Source organism: Pararge aegeria, chromosome 18 (genome assembly GCF_905163445.1).
Source record: "Pararge aegeria chromosome 18, ilParAegt1.1, whole genome shotgun sequence".
Taxonomy (NCBI): domain Eukaryota; kingdom Metazoa; phylum Arthropoda; class Insecta; order Lepidoptera; family Nymphalidae; genus Pararge; species Pararge aegeria.
Window position 1 is genome coordinate 473,512 of NC_053197.1, and position 19,110 is coordinate 492,621.

The 19,110-nt window shown below is 36.1% G+C and overlaps 1 protein-coding gene across 1 annotated transcript in view; it reads left to right on the forward strand.

The window, feature by feature from the left end:
• The first annotated feature begins 1,112 nt into the window (after nucleotides 1-1,112).
• LOC120631815 overlaps nucleotides 1,113-19,110 on the forward strand; it is a 37,813-nt gene continuing 19,815 nt past the window's right edge. The window contains exon 1 of the mRNA XM_039901496.1: nucleotides 1,113-1,163. The gene's annotated coding sequence lies outside the window, so the exon portion shown is untranslated. The remainder of the gene's footprint in view (nucleotides 1,164-19,110) is intronic.

A 19,110-nucleotide genomic window follows, 5' to 3' on the forward strand; every position in this document is an offset into this window, starting at 1 on the left:
CCTTCCTTTCACCGCACTTAGGTTTTGTCAAATAAAAGGTTTTGAGTTTTTTCTTAAAAATATAGGTATATAATGCGTTTAAGATCCACCAGCGTTATTAACTCCCAGAACTTAATGTACTCTGTAGCGTTAGCTCTATATAATAATAATTGTGCTACACTGTATAATATGAATGTATAGGAAAAAATCGTGAAGAAACCAGCACGCCCGAAAGTTCTCCATAACGTTCACAAAGGCGTGGCGGTTGCACTAGACCAACGTCGTTGACTGTGACCTAAACTCTTCTCATTCTGAGAGAACACCCAATTCTGGGTGGATAATGACGATGAATCTAAAGTCTCTACTTAATAAAGGCAAGAGAGGAGCACGTAACCCCTCAATTAACAATACATTTTAAACCATCCTTACTAATATTATAAATGCGAAAGTGTGTTTGTTTGTTTGTCCTTACTTCACGCCTTAACTAAGCAAACAATCGTCTTGGTTTTTATCAAAAAGCAATTTTAAAGGTGAGGGTAACATAGGCTATTTTTTATCCCATGAAAACCATCGGGATATATAAAAAAAACCGGATTAAAGACGTATAACGGGGGCAGCTAAATTGTTAGTTCATACTTAAAACATTGGGGCGGTATTTTTTTTTTTTTAATACTATCATTAGCATATACAAAAGTCATTTTATCCATACCATAACTTTACAATGACTTATAAAAATTAAAAAGAGTCAATAATATCCACTGGCCTCCCTTCTTCCGTCGAGTGAATGAGCGCTTACACAACCACGTACCGTCGCGCTCTCACCGGCGACGCCAGTTGCACCTGACGCGCCACTAATACCACTACACTACACAAAACCACTAAAAAACCAACTACAAAAGTGATACTAAAGAACACGGAAAGAAATAAGAAATCGATATCGATATAGACTATTTCGTGAAAACAGCATTCTAAATTCGAAAATTAAACGTGCTTTTTTTAAAAGGTTGTTTATAAAAGACTTTTAACCAATTTACATTTTATATAATAAAAGGTTGTTTAAATTGTAGGTAAAAAATAGTTTTTTTTTTTAATATCAGGACAGTGAGTGTGAAGGAAAGTGCGCGGAGCATGCGCCTGCGCTGAACATTTTCACTTTCTACGTGACGTTGACGGGACGTTAAGCGGTAAGTGTTGTGTAATCGCTTTGATGTGTGAATTTAAAACATTGGTGTAACTGTTTTGTATGGGTAAACTGTTATATTACTTTCTTCTAAATTTCCATTTCAGCCATTAGAGTTAATCCTTATAAAACTTATATTCTAAGTATTTATGTATGTTATTCATAAAAATATTCATTAGTCATCTTAGTACCCATAACACAAGGTACGCTTACTTTGGGGCTAGATGGCGATGTGTGTATTGCCGTAGTATATTTATTTATTTATTATTTATAAATCTATATACCTATCTATATTTGTTATAAAGCTGAAGAGTTTATTTTTTGTTTTTGTTCTAATCGCTGGAACTACTTCAAACTATCAAATTTTCATCCCAGGGGGTTAAATAGTGGATGAAAGTTAATATAAAAGCCCATCATTATTTAAATTCAATCGGTGAGAATTGGTATTTAGGTTGACGAATTGAAAAGTAAAAAAAAAATACTATTGTAAAATACATGTTTAAGGACTTATAAATATTTTTTCCCCTAACGGGTTATATAGGGGATGTAAGTATTTGTCAGATACCCGCAAACTTCGGGACATATTATAAATCCAATTTAAAAAACTTTTTTGCATTTGGGAGGATAAGTGTTGGGAAAGACAGGCGGGCGAACGATGCACTCGGTCAGGTAAATAGGAAAACGGAATAAAGTTTGTATGGGGAACTAATCAGAAGAATTACGCGGAGTTGAGTTTTTCAAACGATCCACATAGAAGCCAGTTTAGAAATAATAAATCCCCAAAAGTAAATAACAAATCCCGTTGCGAGTCGTACCTGGAACTTCTTACTTATTAAGCCATCATGCATGCAGCTCACTACGCTAGGACGGTCTACGAACTAAAACTAATAGTTTTTAGGTCAACGCCCATTTATAAGAGCTAGTACACACTGGGCGAGAGGCGATGCGTTTAGCTCGCGATAGAAGCTTACAAACAAAATTTATCACCAAGTTCAACTAAGATTTATGCTGACCAGTCGCATGCCTACTCCAAAAAACGTGTTTTCGTATATACCATTTATCTCTCCTCCGTCAAAAGTAACCTTTTAAATATTTTTAGATATCAATATGCATAGCAAGTGTGTGAGATTTATCTTGTAACATGAAACACACATTACTTAAGCGCCATTTACATGGTTCTAGTTTCCAACACGTTTTGAAGAGAAAACCTGCATACTGTTACTATTGCTGATACTTGTTGCTAATTCTCGCATTCAATTTTTTACATTGAAAGAAAGATCCGACTCACGAATAATATCATACTTGTCAACTTTCATTAGAGATTGGTGATTAGCACAGTATTATTTATATGGTGAACTTAAATATCATAGGCAAGACGATACTTGCCCGTCATCATAAACGATAAAAAAGTTAACGGCTGAGATTCTTGTGGACTTCTCTTTAGACCAGGGTACAGATTCGCTCGTGGCCTCACTTTAGTTTAGTTTATTTTAGTTGATTTATCGCACAGTTATAGAAGTATGGTAGTTAAAACCATCACATTATGCTAAAAAATGGGTGGTGTCGTAGGTCACCAGATAGGAACGAAGCTTTTTATTACAATTAATTTCAAGTTCTAGTCGAGGTAAAATAACATGTATCCTTAGTACTAATACTGATCAGATTCAACTTCTGACAATCCGACGGTGTAATTATAAAAATATATAATCATCATCGTCATCAGCACCATATACACCCGTTACCGGAGAAGGGTTTACAGGGGTTAGGGGTTTTAAAGGAAACGATATAATAGTTATAGAAAACTTAAATAATAACAATAACAGACATCACGTAGACTATATATTAGACACTTTATATCGAACACATATCTATTATCCATATCTATAAATCTTACTCGATGCATTTTCCCAAAAAAAATCAAAAGGTTTCATAGATACTGTTTGAATATCGAAGCTTAGATCTTTTCCTTTTTTTCTTTTCTTTTACTGGGCCCGTCTCTGTACTTGTTTGGCCGACCTGAACCGTCCGTTGTACGTGTGACCGACGCATCTTTGAGATAATAAACTCTTTTAATGTAAATAGCGCCTTATACATTTCAAAGCACCAGCACATGCCGGCACGCATTCATCGGGCAATCCTAGTTTCCTAGTCAATTACAATTCCATTAGGTAATGAGCGCTCAGTCAATTACCGGAAAAAATGCTATTTAATTGCATTGTAACATAAAGTACAGCTTACAGCACATTGAAAAGGATTGATTGTTTAGGAAGTTCAAGCGCAGCTTGTAACAATTAAGAATTAAATGTTAAAAAAAAAAATTTTCCTGACAGCAAATTCAATTAGTAAAAACCATTTGATCGTAGTCAAACTAATTAATCAGAATTGAGTGGAATTAATACTTTTGTATGTCCTCATATCGACCCATTATCGGCCCACTACAGGGCACGGGTCTCCTCCCACACTAAGTAGAGTTAAAGACCTAAGTCCATTGAGAACAATATAGAACCCTCAGGCTAGATGTTTCCTCACGATGTTTTCCTTCACCGTCGAAGCAAACTGATATTCATAATTACTTAAAACGCACATGACTCAGAAAAGTTAGAGGTGCGTGCTGGGATTCGAACTCGGCTCCCCGAAAGTGAAGTCGAGCTCCTACCCACTGCGCTATCACCGTTTACTCTTTTATGTATTCGAAAGTATTTATTTTTACTCCAGTGGTATTTTCCACAGAGAAATTTTAGGTACCTAGATATTAACACAGGAGAATAAGCTAGTAACTCTTTGTAAATACATTTAAAAGTTGTCCAAAAGAATACGTACATTTAGTTAAAAGTTATAAGTAAAGTTTAACTTTTTAATACCATGATATCGCGGCTCGATTTAAGATGATACCGACTATAACGTATTACTTAATACAAATAGTCCGAAAAAGCTGGACGATTAATGATATTTATGCCCGTTTTCACTAACGACAGACAAAGCAATGCCTAAGTAAGTAACTTCTAATCAAAAAAGATCTCTAGGCATGCGTTTACCTTTCACCAATATGTTGTAAATAGGCAACTCATATAACCTAAACTCATAAAACTTGTAAAACGGGCATAAATATACTTTATCTAAAAACCAACCATCTCAATTTAAAAAAAAATACTATCATAATTCAAGGTTTATTAATATATAATCGAACATCGTCTTAGTCATCGTCTTATCCATAAAAGAAAGTAGAAAAGAGAATTCTTAACACAAACCGACACGATAACCAAACCAAACAGAAACTTTTTCAACAACCGTAATAATTCTAGAAAAAATAAGTCCTAAAAAACATGCAGCTTACACAATATCTATTACGAAAGAGTAACCACAGACGACCAACCTACATTCATAAAATACAATTTTAAAACAAATATAAAAGTATAGTCACGTCTTCCGATTCTTTTGACCCACAGTCACACCACAGTCTATAATAGCATTATTCTTTATAACTTAGAGCTTATTTTAAAGATCAGTTTCTATATATTTTTTTTCTATTTTAATTTTTACATTTGTCTTTAGATATCTCAATAGTTCCCATAGACTTTTTATCGGTCGATAGTTCAGTACAATACTTTAAAGAAAGCTTAATAAATTATCTTTAACGTACCGAGAAAGAGACTACAACAATACTAGAAGAAATCCACGTGAGTGAAAAACCAATCTGAACGTTTAGTATTAAACTATTAGAAAAAAGATTATAGCAAGTTGTTTTATACAAAAATAATTACAGCGAAATAAGCTATGATTTATGCAATCTACTAAGAAAATAATACACATATGGGAAATTGTATATAAAATACCAAAAGTATGCAAAAAAACGGAGTACTAAGTTTGAATAAGCGGTGATAGCGCATTGTGGAGCAGCTCGACTTCACTTTTGGGGGGCCGAGTTCGAATCCCAGCACGCACCTCTTACTTTTCTAAGTTATGTGCGTTTTAAGTAATTAAACTTGCTTCAACGGTGAAGGAAAACATCTTGAGGAAACCTGCATTGCTGAGAGTTCTTCATAATGTTCTCAAAGGTGTGTATAGTACGGAGCTAGTAGGCTAGCGTGGTGGACTACGGACTTTACCCCTTCTCATTGTCGGAGGAGACCCGTGCTCTGTAGTGGGCCGGTAATAGGTTGATGTGATAAAGTTGGAATAAAACTGAAGCTTATAGAATAACTAGCTGCTACCCGCTTAGTCCGCATTTATTAAACCCGTGGGAACTGATTGTTTTCCTGGAATTTTCCGTCCTTTTATCTAACTCTTTGCCTGAAATTAATTCATTGCTGTTTTAGGGCGTAAAAGATAAACAAACAACCACACTTTCGCATTAATAAAATTAGTAAGATTAACATTTTAATTATAAGGAATCTTATAAACGATAAAATGAGTCGGAATTCCCCGCGGCTGTCGTACGAGGCGACTAAACGAACACATTGGAAAAACTGCAGCAGCGTCAACTGTTCTACTCCTAGCATCTACTGTGAACACCACCAGCCCGTCTGAGCCCGTGGTGATTATACGCAAACCGTAACGTTACAAGACGCCTTTAGTCCAGCAGTGTACTGTTATAGACCATTGATGAAACTTAGATAAGGTACCTTACAAATTACAGAGCGTGATATAAAACTGAATAACCAATATTACGGTATTCTACTTTTATTTGTAGCCTATATAGTCTGTAGACTATACTGTAGTGTTGTAATGATTTTCTATAGAGATCCTAAGTAATTGTTATGTGCTAGGTACTGCGGCGGTTGTGTAAGAGCCATTAGGTAGCATGTGAACTGGTTCATCGATTCGCCGCACCTGGGAACTATATGACTTTCCCATCGCGCGGCACTTCGTCTGTTACGAGATAACTCCTAGATTCTACTCGGGTTTGCGTAATAGCTTGCGAAAGTATACCCTTTAACCTTATTACTCTCTTGCTTACTAAATCTCTTGCTGATTATACTATGTAGAATGTCTAGGCGTCAGCGTTTTCTACAATGGATCTTATGGATTCTTGATACGGTGTACAAATAAGGATATACAAAATTATAATCATCATCATCATCGTGTCAACCAATGGCCGTCAACGCTCGACAGAGGTCTTCTGTAGGGAGTTTGAAATACCACGGTCTGCGACTTGGATCCATCGGCACAAAATCGTGGTTAACCAACGCTGCGTTAACCGGTCCGAGGTCGCCATTCCAACACCTTGGGACCCCAACGTCCATCGTTTCTCCGAGCTATATGCCCCGCCGACTGCCACTTTAGCTTCGTGACTCTTTGAGCTACGTCGGTAAATCTGGTTCTTCTACGGATCTCCTCATTCCTGATTTGATCACACTCTCCACGCATTTTTCATATATTACATTAATAGGGATATAGAATAGAATAGAATAGAATTTGTTTATTTACCAGAACAACACAAACAGACTTACATACGGAGTAACTTAAAAATGTTGTACTTAATTATTAATAGCTTAAGTCTATGATGTGTCGTGCCAATAAAAAGGTTCTGACTCAGCTTAATGCTCCGGATACTAATGGGTACATTAGTATCCGTTGTGGGTACACAACGCTGGTATTCTGTCAGTACCTATTTAGTTGAGGGAAGGCCAGTTATGAAATCACATATAAAAAATATAGGGATACAGATTATAGAAGCGAAGTCACAGGTATTTCCCACATTTATTCTTCCATACAGACTAATTCAAAACATTCTTAGTGTTTACTTATTGAAGACCAAAGTCCAAAACGTGCGTAGTACCTACGCTACGCGACGCGTACCTAACAAAGTGATTGGAGTCACTTGATTTTACTCTTGCATGTGTTATTAGGGCTGTATTTGATTTCTTTTAGTAAAGACTATAACAATTATTTACCCAAAAACTTTGAGAGTATCAGGTTCACTGATAAGTCTCAGGAACAGTAAAACATGTACTCTAAATCCTCTGAAGTATTATTTTGGTTTTAATTTACACGTTCTATATTTGTTTATTTATTAAGTATGGACGAATCTACTTAACCTGATTGATCATATAAATAAATACATCGTTTATATTTCACGTTCGTTATTATTTAAATAAAACGAAACTTCATAAGAATCTTTCTAGTCCTGGCCCTAGTTTTATTCAAGAAGAAAAATCTAAGCGCGTTGAAGTCTAATGTATGAGAATCTTTAAATATTAGTGAAAGACTGAAGTGAACACACGTATTGCATCACGTAAGTTACTATAAATTGCAATTTCACTGTTTTCACTTTATCGAAACATATCTATTTTATAATCTTTTACTTATGCAATTCATATGTCATCGTGAACATTTCTATTGAAATTCAATCTTTTCTAAAATGAATTATTTATTGATTGGCTCTAACTTCCAACCATAAATGTGCCTTCTGAGTGTGCGTCCAGATTTGAAATACGACTCTAAAACGTGGTCGCCTTTCTGATTTGAAACTGATAATAGTTGTAAAATTATTGGTCTGTCAAGAAATTTCAGATATATAATCAAATCGGGCGGCATAGTCCACCACGCTGGCCATATCAATTAGCTACACAGGCGTTTGAGTTTCCTAGTTAAATAAGTGATATTTAAAACGCTTGAAGCGCACATAACTTAGAATAAAACAAATAATAAAGAAAAGAAGGCCAACATTTTGTTGACTTTTCATTTTGCATTAATATCGATGTTAGTAGTGTTATAGTATTTTTAAAGCCTTGTTTTTTTTTTATTTCGAAAACATATTACAGGTTATGTTTCAACTATTGAAGGTCGAGTAACCAAAGAAAGCCTTTCGGATTTTAAAAAGAAAAGTGAGTTGCAAACCACAAAACAATGTGAAAAGTTTAATAAAAGCCTTAATGACCTGCTAAAAGAAAGTAAGCTCCAAATGCACAATGTTCAATCTTAATAAAGAATCCGTTGTAATTTCGTGTGAAATAGATAAATTTCATGGTAGAGTAGACATTTTCTCAAGAACTATTAACGATAATGAAGGTCAAGTTATAAAAAAGGATTTAACTAAGTTTATGTGGATATTTTGGACTCGCTTCGATAAACGCAGCGTTGGTATGCCCCCGACGGTGGACAACTGAAATCAAACAAGTCGCAGGGAGCCACTGGATCCAAGCGGTATAAGACCTCATGGTCTTAGACCTGTGTCCAGCAGTGGACGTCCATAATTGATATGATGCAATAATGAAAATATATAAAATTAATATTTGCCTTTTAAAAAGAACTATTTTTTCTGGAAAGAACTATCTTGTTTTTTTTTTACTTTCTACATTTTGTATAAAACTGGACAAAGGAAATTGATTAATACCTATATAATATGATACGTTTGACATGAGTATCCTTCATTAATATTTTAAAAACATATAAATAAAATACTTGCATAAATCGCTTATACTTGTTTACCTACCGCCAAAAAATATATTCGTAAGGCCTCGCCACACTAAACGTACGCAGCGGTGCGACCCATAACTCTACATACAATAAAAGTTCCTCCATAAATACAAAATCGTAATTTTTAAAGATAATCCACCAATAGTTCAAATAATTGTTCACTGCATGTTATTAAACATTAGTCGTATATTTATTTATTTATACAGTTTATTTGTACACCACAAATAGTAAAAAAGAACAATGGACACAACAAAAATAAACTTAAAAAGTAGGATACAAAGGGCGGCCTTATCGCTTAGTAGCGAGTATATTGTAATTCGTACATTAGAAAACTATACAGGGCGTGGCGTTTACTGAGCTTTACAGTTAACCCTAATTCCGAGTTGTGTTAAGACAAAAAGTTTCGAGGTTCGAGCCCTTGCAGATGTTCTCGGACCTCGGCTTGGGTTCAGACCTTGGAGGAAGTAGGCCTGTTGACGTCCCTCTTTCCCGTCGATGTCGTCAGACCTAAGGCTCTTCTAATGGCGAGCTTCATGACTTTGCCAACCGTTGCAACTTTTTCGCCCCGTTCGGTGTGGCTACACCTTTAGGGGACATCAAGATTGGCAGTGCTAATTATGCATGTCAAATTAGATTCGTAGCGGCGAAGTCATCAAAATGTCTAATTAGCACATTTGACGACTTCGTGAGAACAAAGCGCCATTCGCTCGAACTATCGTTTTACTTTCTTTTATCTAATTATTATTTGACTTTTATTTTTGTGAGAAAGTAATTTTTAAAAGCATAAGTGAGATAACGTTTTTAATTATCTCGATAATTGAGTTTTTTCGTCTCAGTCTATTTGAATTAGGTCTTTCTGCCTGTAGGTCCATAGCGCAAATAATTTATTTAAGTTAAAACTTATTCGCCGATTTAGTTTAGAACAATTAAGGGGTTCACGTCACCGATGACCTCGACAGTTTCGTAGTAAATCCACCCCGACATGTATATACATATGAATACACTAATACATTGTATATAGTCGACCGTATTAATTGCGTGTTTGTCTTTTTGGATGCGTAAAATCCGTCAGCGATATTCTGTCATAGCACTAGGTGAAGTTATGTTGACCTCTTGCAAAAGTTTATTTTGTGTATATTGTGGATTATTTAATTATGTTTTCGATAGTTTCTTCTTGAATTTATAGTTTGTAAAATCACTATGCAGTGCAAAGGCGAGTACTTAATAAACTTAGATGTTAATGTACAATTATTCCATTGTTTTGAGTTTTTGCTTCATTAAGCAATCTAAATGACTAGCTCTGTTAGTTTAAAAAAAAGAAGTGGTTCTCAATTCTAATCTATGGTTTTTTTTTTCGAAGATTCTTGACGCGCGTTCGGGGACTGAACTTTGTCTAAAATCTTAATCTTAAGTCCATTAAAGTTTTTTAAATCAACGTGATAACGGAAATCATATATCATTTGATATGTATTAGCAAACATAACTATTTGCAAACTTCATCCAAATTTGCCAGATTATTATAATTTCACGGTCGTGTACTTGAAAGTTTAATGTAGCAGTTCGACTGTGAACTCTTCGGAACAGTGGACAGCCAGGCCTAACCTAGCCTAGCCTAATCTAGACATAGGTCACCCACGTCTAAATTCGGTCATCAGTGCATCGTTAAGGCCACATTCTTTCAGGATCGATTCTCAGGGTCATTGCAGAAATCCTACCACATTTTTGTTCCAAATCAATTTATGACACACAATGGAGTTTGCGCGAGGTCCCTGCTTATCAATTAGGTTGCTTCTTACTTCCACTTCGCTCTCAGCACTGCATTTGTTTAACAAGCAAGTGTGCAATATTCCACAAATTGCTTTCGTGAAAGTAAAAATATCTAGCGACAGCATACCTAGTTTAAGTTTAAGTTAAGAAATAGATAAATGATTTTTTTACTGTTTATATTATGCACACAATGAGAAGGCACAATTGTATACACACGGTAAAAGTACTATAGTTTACATTAGTATTAATGTATGGCCATAATTTGTCAGTTTTAAGAAAAAAAAAACATAATTATAAAGCTATGCCTTGTATACCTAAGCAATAGATGTACAATACTGCAATAAATTACAGTTACTACTTGTACCTACCTACGAGTAGTTAAGCATTTGGCAGGAAATTGTGTGGGAATCCAACATCAATTATACAAGCATGAATTGTGTATTGTATTAAATATTTTGATGTTTTTCATAAATTTTTTTATCAATATCATCCCGTGAAAAATTCTTACTTTGAGAGAACTGATGAACTGAACTGACCTAAGCTGATATCATCATCATCATCACATTAACCCACAATGAGAAGGGGTTAAGGCCGTAGTCCACTACGCTGGCCCAATGCGGATTGGTGGACTTTATACACCTTTGAGAACATTATGCACAACTCTAAGGTACGTAGGTCTCCTCAAGATTTTTTCCTACACCGTTGAAGCAAGTTAATATTAAAATTGCTTAAAACGCACATCCCTACTAATATTATAAATGCGAATGTAAGTTTGTTTGTAACGCTTTCACGCAAAAACTACTAAACCGATCATCATGAAACTTTGTACACATATTCCTGAAGGTATTAGAAGTAATATAGGATGCTTTTTATCCCGAAATTAAGCTCAGTTATTTTGGGAGAGGGGACGAAAGTGTTTGACGATTTTACACCATAATGCCGTCAAATGATAACCGATTTCAATACTTACTTACTTACTTTTTTTATATAAGAATAAACAACTTAAAAATTTCAGTAGAATTACACCTAAATTGAATGCCACATGTCTTTCGAGAAACAAAAACAAACGCAGACGAAGTCGCGGGCAACAGCTAGTAACTTATAAAAGTTAGAGGTGCGTGCTGGGATTCTAACTCGGTCCCCCCGCAAGTGAAGTGGCGGACTAAGGACTAAACCGTTTTGATTGTGGGAGGACACCCGTGCCCTGTAGTGGGCCGATAATGGCTGCATATGATGAGGATGATCTCTAACATGTGATAATAGCGGTTAAGCCCTCCAATCTCCAGTGTAACAGCATTGTGGGTTTCCATTTAGAAAAAAAGCCTGTAGCATACGTTTGTCAATAGGCTGATGATGATGATTTTATGAGTAAAACTATAACAAACTTTATTTCTTACACGATGACGTTGATATGACGTTTATTTTAAACTATAAAATGATGTTGGAAAAGAGCAATCTGCTGATTTTCTTGCAGGCTCTTCTCAGTGGAATCTGCCTTCCGAACCGGTGGTAGAGTTATAACAAACAGACTGACTTGACGTTTCAAAAGTGCTTATAAATTAGGCCTACTTGAAATCAATTAATTTTTATTTTTTTAATTTTTTTATCTGATGAAAAAAATTATAGTATTAAAAAAATATAAAAATTCCTTTGCCTATAGTCTATAATAACTTATAATATTATCTACTACCGTCACGCCAAACCCCGCAAGTCTACCATTTATAAAAGTTTAACACGTGAGCAGTATCGGAAACAGTTTAAATAACAAGTTTATTACGGCTGGTGTATTTACGAGATACAGCTATAGTTAAAGTCGCACGTGATAGTTTATATTAAACTGCAGCACGCGATTGTAAAAAATATCGCGTTTTGCATTTGCGTTTTGTAATAGAATGTAAATCTATAGGTAACGTTAACAACCTACTGCCAAAAGTTTCTAATGACGTCCTTAGAAAGAATATAGGAATATAGCTAACGCATTAGACTGATTTCCTATTTCCGTTGAAAGAGGTAGCCTCCGTATCCAAAATGCTTCTCTGTGTGTTGGATTATGTCAAGATAAATAAGGGATCACATAAATACAGAATGGCACTCCCCACTGTACCCTATTGTTCACCTAAGTAAAATATAACTTAATTTTCTTAAATTTTAAGATAAAACTTTAATCCCTCGTTGCACCCTCTTTGGATCGAATATTCTTATAAAAAATACTTAGATTTAGGGCATTTGAGGAAAGTATTTATTCTCCAAATTGTAAATCTTTAAATCAAACAAATTGGCCTGAAGTCGTCATCATTGCCAACCCATTTAATTATAATAATAAAGCCTTTATGCAGCCACAGAATTTTACAATTTATACTTATATTAACAATACTGGTGAGTCTAAGACACCGACAATGTAGGCTGTTTGCCCAACGTTGGCATATGCCAACTCCATTCTTTCCCATTTTTTTCTGTTTATAGCTTTCCTATTCCATGTTTTCCATCCTATTGCTTTATTTCGTATTCCCACCTGAAAAAATGTCTACTGCAATTCCTTTTCCTATTTCTGCAGTACCAAATAAAACATTTTTTTCCTTAAATTAAGCTTAATTTTCATAATATATCATGGATTTCCACAAAGTAATGCTTACATCCAATACATTTTTTCCATTTCTCAATTCCTCTTATTATATGCCCCGTCCATTTCCACTTCAGTTATTTAAATTCTAGTTTAAATTTTTTTTCATTTCGAACGTTTTCTGATGTTTTTGTTACATATTCTGTCCGATTTCTTAATATTCTGCATGCCAACCTCTTACTGCCCCACTAAAGGGCACGGGTCTCTTCTCAAAATGTGAATGGTTATACCGCAGTGCATCACGATGGCCAAGTACAGATTGGTGGAAACGCCTTTGTAAGCGGTCTCTCAGATAGGGAGGCCCAAGGGTTGGCCCGCTAGGCTACCACCGCTTGTGATATAATTTTTATATAATAATACCTGAAATTAGGAGATCTGCATATTAAGCAATCCAACAAGTTGAGCTCCAACGCTGAATATTGGAGTTACAAGGCAATTGAACTTGTAACTCCAATATAATAACCTTGTAACTCGCAGAGCTGCTGAAGAAGCTAAAGAATAGCTCATAAATGCCCGCTCATAAAAAACCCTCGCTAAATATAAAAATACTCAGCCATTCTGACTCCAAAACTGCGTTATTATACAGACTTAATAGATGCATGGTTAGAACGTGACCTGGTATTTTAACCAGCGACGTAAAAAACGCATCAAACAACCTCAATGATAATCAGTTGTGAGCTGAGTTGGTTAAAATCGGAAGTTACGCAATACCGCGTCGAATGGAATAAGAAAGGCGCAGCGGTTACCAACTAGCGGCCGATCGCGGTAATTACCGGCCGATGCGGGGTGAAAGCGTTGCGTCATCTACACGTAGGTGTACATTGCACCAGTTACTGGCGCTCGGCGCAGCCAAGACAGTGGGCTTCTTTGCTCCGGGAATCTTTTTTTTATTTGTACCTAGTAATCATTGACAGAACAAGAAGATGGTCTTCCATGGCCTATAAACAGAGCAACACTGCACAGAGCATGCTGAGTCCATCAATCTAAGCCGTAGGTGTTAAGCCTCATGTACCTTTAAATTCAGCGGCAACCACGCCCTTCAGATCGGAACACGGCATTGCAACAATGCTGGCTAGCGGCAGAAATAAGCACGGTGGAAGTACTTCCCCGGCTCTGTAACATAAAGCTCTTCTAATACTTCCTCGAATAATTTTTTGGTGATATTGCAGTCTAGGATTAACTTGCAGTGAAATCGAACTCACTCGGCATCACTGTTAGGTATATGAATGTTATATTAAACCAACACTGGGTACAAGTATTAGTTGTGGTTAGCTTTTTAGTAGTAGTAAGGTTTTTGTGACAGAGCTCGCCCGGGGAACTACTCTGCAGCAATAAGCTGTGTCGATCTGAAGGGCGTGGTTGCCGGTGTAATTACAGGTATATGTGGCTTAACACCTACCCCTCAGATTGATGGACAAACGGGGGATGTTGCTGCACGTGCCGTTACACTGTTGATAGGATTTTGACGGGACAACGTCTTATAATTCGATGGAGCCGGCTGCACGCACGAAAAAACATGACGTATGCGGCGTTACCTCGCTCTGAGGCGTTCCATTCAAGGCTTGAAGTGCAAGCGAGAGCGCGGAACGAGCGACAAAGAGGCACAGTCGGCCTCCGCGTTCGACATCTGTCTCTCTCCTACTTGAGTGAGCGATGCGTCCGTGTGGACAACTTCTATACAATAATACATTTACATGTTTTCAGCAAGGATGAAGTGTAGTAAGTAACTCGTAAGTGCAGTGAAAAGTGAATGTGGTGTCAATTGTTTATAGCAACGATTATATCTATCAAAAATTTTCTTTTGAAAAATGCAACCATTCCATCAGTATTTTCTTACGACGTTGTCACGTTCAACTATCGTCAGTAAGCCGACTTTACAGACAACCATTTTTTTTTACTTACCATCAAGTGGGCCATCTGCTTGGTCCGTCAATTATAAATATATAAAAATTCACTAAACTTTGTATTTTATTTTTTATGATAATAAGGATAAAAAAGTTTAAATTAATAATATTAGTAGTATAACAAACTCAGCCGGTGTGGTTATTAGATGGCTACTCATTAGTGCGGCGATAAGTTGCTTTTGCTTGCAGCCTCGCTACACGTTTATGTTTTGCCCACTGATATAATTTAACTAAACACCTCATTACCTCGGGGCTTATAGCACAACATTCGTCGATTTATGTATGATTTTGTACCAAAAGTAAGAAGTGAAACGTAATTCATTTTACCGGAACGAACACAGAATTAAGAACAGAAACCGTGTACACGACTTATATTGAAGCACCAAAAACCAATATACTCTAGTAGTGTTTCTCGAACCGGCGGTTAGTCACTTCGTTCCAAAAAAATTTAACAAAATTTAAAAATAAAATGTACTATAACAATATGAATTAGAAGATTTAGATGCAAATTAGAAGATTTTTAATTTTCGAAGCAAAAATTAACTCGTTTTGTAGTTTACTACATAAAATTGCTAATTCATTCAAGGGCAATTGTATATTATTTTATAACAAATAAACGAATGAAATCTTTGAGAATATAGAAATTGAAATTGAAATGTCTCTCAATAAGTTTAAAGTTCATATAAAACGTAAGCTTACAGAAAAATCCTGTTATAATGTTAAGGAATACTTAAACGATAAAAAAAGCTTAGGTGTGAATTGCTCTAACTTATTATATTAACTTTACTGTGAGATGGTGATAACAAAAATTAATTACCCGGCTAATTTTGTTGTGGGCTCTTCTTAGACCAGGGTGCATTTGGAACCCTCGTAGCTAAAAGTTTAAGTTGGCGAACGAAGTTATCACCTTCCCTTTAAAATTATGTAAACATATATGTATGAACGCTTCACAAGTGCCTGTGATAGGCCTACGTGAATAAATAAATTTTGAATTTTTGAATTTTAATATTTATAAACTCGTTGAATGTTATTAGATAAGGGCCGGAACCCACAATGATAAAATTACTAATTAGAGCGATTCTAATTAAACCGGACGTTACATAATTCATTAAGATGCTGACCATTTTACAATGAGATTCAAACAACATACCAAAGATTTTTAAATATATTGACGGCCGATTGGCGCAGTGGACAGCGACCGTGCTTTCTGAGTTAAGGCCGTGGGATCGATTCCCAAACATTCATGTTTGTGTGATGAACATGAATGTTTTTCAGTGTCTGGGTGTTTATTTATATATTATAAGTATTTATGTATATTATTCATATAATTATTCATCAGTCATCTTAGTACCCATAACACAAGCTATGCTTACTTTGGGGCTAGATGGCGATGTGTGTATTGTGGTAGTATATTTATATTATATTTATTTATGTAAAGTTCTTTGCAACGAGAAAAATCTTGGTCATATTTCTGACTTATCCGATGTAAAACAAAAAAAGGAAGTTCAGTTATATTTTCTGCACAAATCTTAATGAAATTTGGCACAGATAGCTTGCATCCTGGAGACAGAAATAAGATTCATAATAACATTGGTTTTGTGAGGAGACTGGAGACGGAGACAAAAAATACTTTTAAATCCCATTTCATAAAAAATATTATATCAACGTTTCGATTACATACCTATTATGTTACAAGCGGGCGCAGCCGCGGGTACAGCTAGTCTTTACTAATATTACAAATTGTTTGTGTGTCTGTTGTTGTCCTTTACGATCTAAATTAGCAACTAATTTACTTCAATTTTGGCACAGAGTTAGTTAAAAAGACCGAGAGTAACTTTTTATTACAAGAAAACAAAATGTCAGCTATAGAGATCATACCTAATCGAAATACAAACAACAAAGCAAGCAATGCCTTTCTTAAAAGTGTAACATTGGCCGCCGTTTCGCCGCCATTGCGTAATTTCCGATTTGGGAGCACGCCGCGCCATGTATGAGGCGAACATTTGTATGGGTGTTGCCACACGCGGAGGCCTTGGCCCAAAAACACAATGGCATGAGTAACAGGCTACACCGTAGTATGTTTGAAAACATATCGTCAATATTGTCGAAGTATAAAACCAGCGTTCACCTTGTGCCGAGTGGTGATGGCAAACGTGGTGGTGACAACACACTGTGGTTTTACCACCCCTTCTTTTCCCGTGGGTGTCGAGACTAAGGGAATGTAACGGAGACCGGTTAGCAGCATCCTCCGTGCAACTACTACCATCAACTCTGCTCACCACCTCGTCTGTCCAGTGTGTTAATTAGTCCAGCAGTTGATGACTAGGCTGTTGATGTTGAAAAGACCATCTTCCAGTAGAGTCATGTGAATGGCTGCGTGAAACTTCAAGCCATGATAGAGAGATGAACTTCTTGCATGCCATGGTTTCATAAAAAGCAGCAGCTCTCGAGACCTGCGACTCTGATGTTGGTTTCAGGCTTATAAAGTATATCAACGCTCACCCTTGCTGCTCGTGGTTCCTTCTCGGTATTTATGTATGCTCTATTATATGTTAGCCCTTGATTGCTATCCCACGTAGGTAAGTGATGATGCAGTCAAAGATGGTAACTTATCAGGGTTAAATGTTTATTTTTTTGCCCTTCCTGTACGCCCTAATTATGCAACCAATCAACTTGATTTTAGTATAAAAGATAAAAGGATGGAGAGTAACATATAATGCTACTTTTAGTAGTATGTTTTTTTTAAAAATCGAATTACGTGTACCTTTATGTGTATTGGAATTATTTACCGCGGGTATCGACGCGAGGCGCACCTAGTCCAATTCATTATAAAACGAAAAGCAATAAAGAGGCTTCAATCATTCATTGCCCATTCAATTGCGAAGTCAAGCATATAAAAGATAAAAAATCAAAGATTAAAAATTGGTCAAAGCAGTAATTAAAGTTCCCACTAGTAGGCAACGAAATGAATCAATGAGTACACTTTTATTGTACACGACTAAAAATTAAAGGACTATTGTAAATAACAAGTTCAAACAATGCATACAATTTGGCGGAAAGGTTGGTAGTATCATCCCAACCTAAAAGCTTTGTAGTTGTACCCATTCGGTGAGATAGAGTCTACAGAAAAAACCAACGAAACCACTTACGTATTTTATTTTAATCGGCTGAACGTCAGGAATGTAACGCGGTTATATATGTCCCAGATTATCAAGCTCACGAATTACCTTTAAAGGGCACGGCGAGTCTTTTACACTTTAATTCGGTGCATAATGAATCATTAATATTTAATTATTGTTCTGCCAACGAACGAACTACCATTCAAACTTGGCGAATTGAGAATCTCCTTAATATTTTAAAATGACTGCCTCTTTGGTATAGAAGCGAATTTAACTTCGGATATCGAGGTACTGGGTTCGATTCCCGGGTTGGTTGAATATTGTGATGCATTGTATATTTCATCATCATCAGCAGTACATCTTATTGACGTCTACTGCTGGACATATTGGTCTTTTGTAGGGAGTTCCAAAATTCGTCCGAGTTGCTTGATATCATCTGTCCACGTTGGAGGCCAACCTACGCTGCGTTTACCGGTGCAGGTTCGCCATGCCAGCACCGTAGGACGCAACGTCCATCGGTTCTACGAGCCATGGTTATTTACTCTCATCAAATTTTATGTACCAGACTGGAGTAAGGAAATTGGCATTGTCTAACCCCGCTAAGGAGAGCAAGATTAGTACTTGATGACCATTGTGAATCACGCTAACGTGGTTGTTTGTTTGCTTATAAACTTTATGGAACATACAAATCCTACCTAATATTAAAAAAAAGAATGATTGTTTGTTTGTTTGTCCTTAATTTACGAAGCCAACGGGCTTGATTTCTGGCATATAGTCACTTAGTCGAAAAGACGGAGAGTAACATATTATGCTACTTTTAATCCTGGAAACACATGAAATTCCCAAGTCACTCGGAATGTTTTTTTTTTTATTTGAATTACGTGTACTTACTTATTTACCGCGGGTAACGCGACGCGAGCGCAGCTAGTAATTATAAAGCAAAAAAAAACAATAAAGAAGCTTAATCGTAAAATTTAGGCGTGCAAATATGGTCTTATAATTAACGCGTGTAACAAAATCATTAAAACCCGTTAAACCACATTGGAGTAGCGTGGCGGGTCTATGATTTCAATTCTCCTTTGATATGAGAGAGGAGGCCTGTGCTTAAGCAAAGGGACAGTA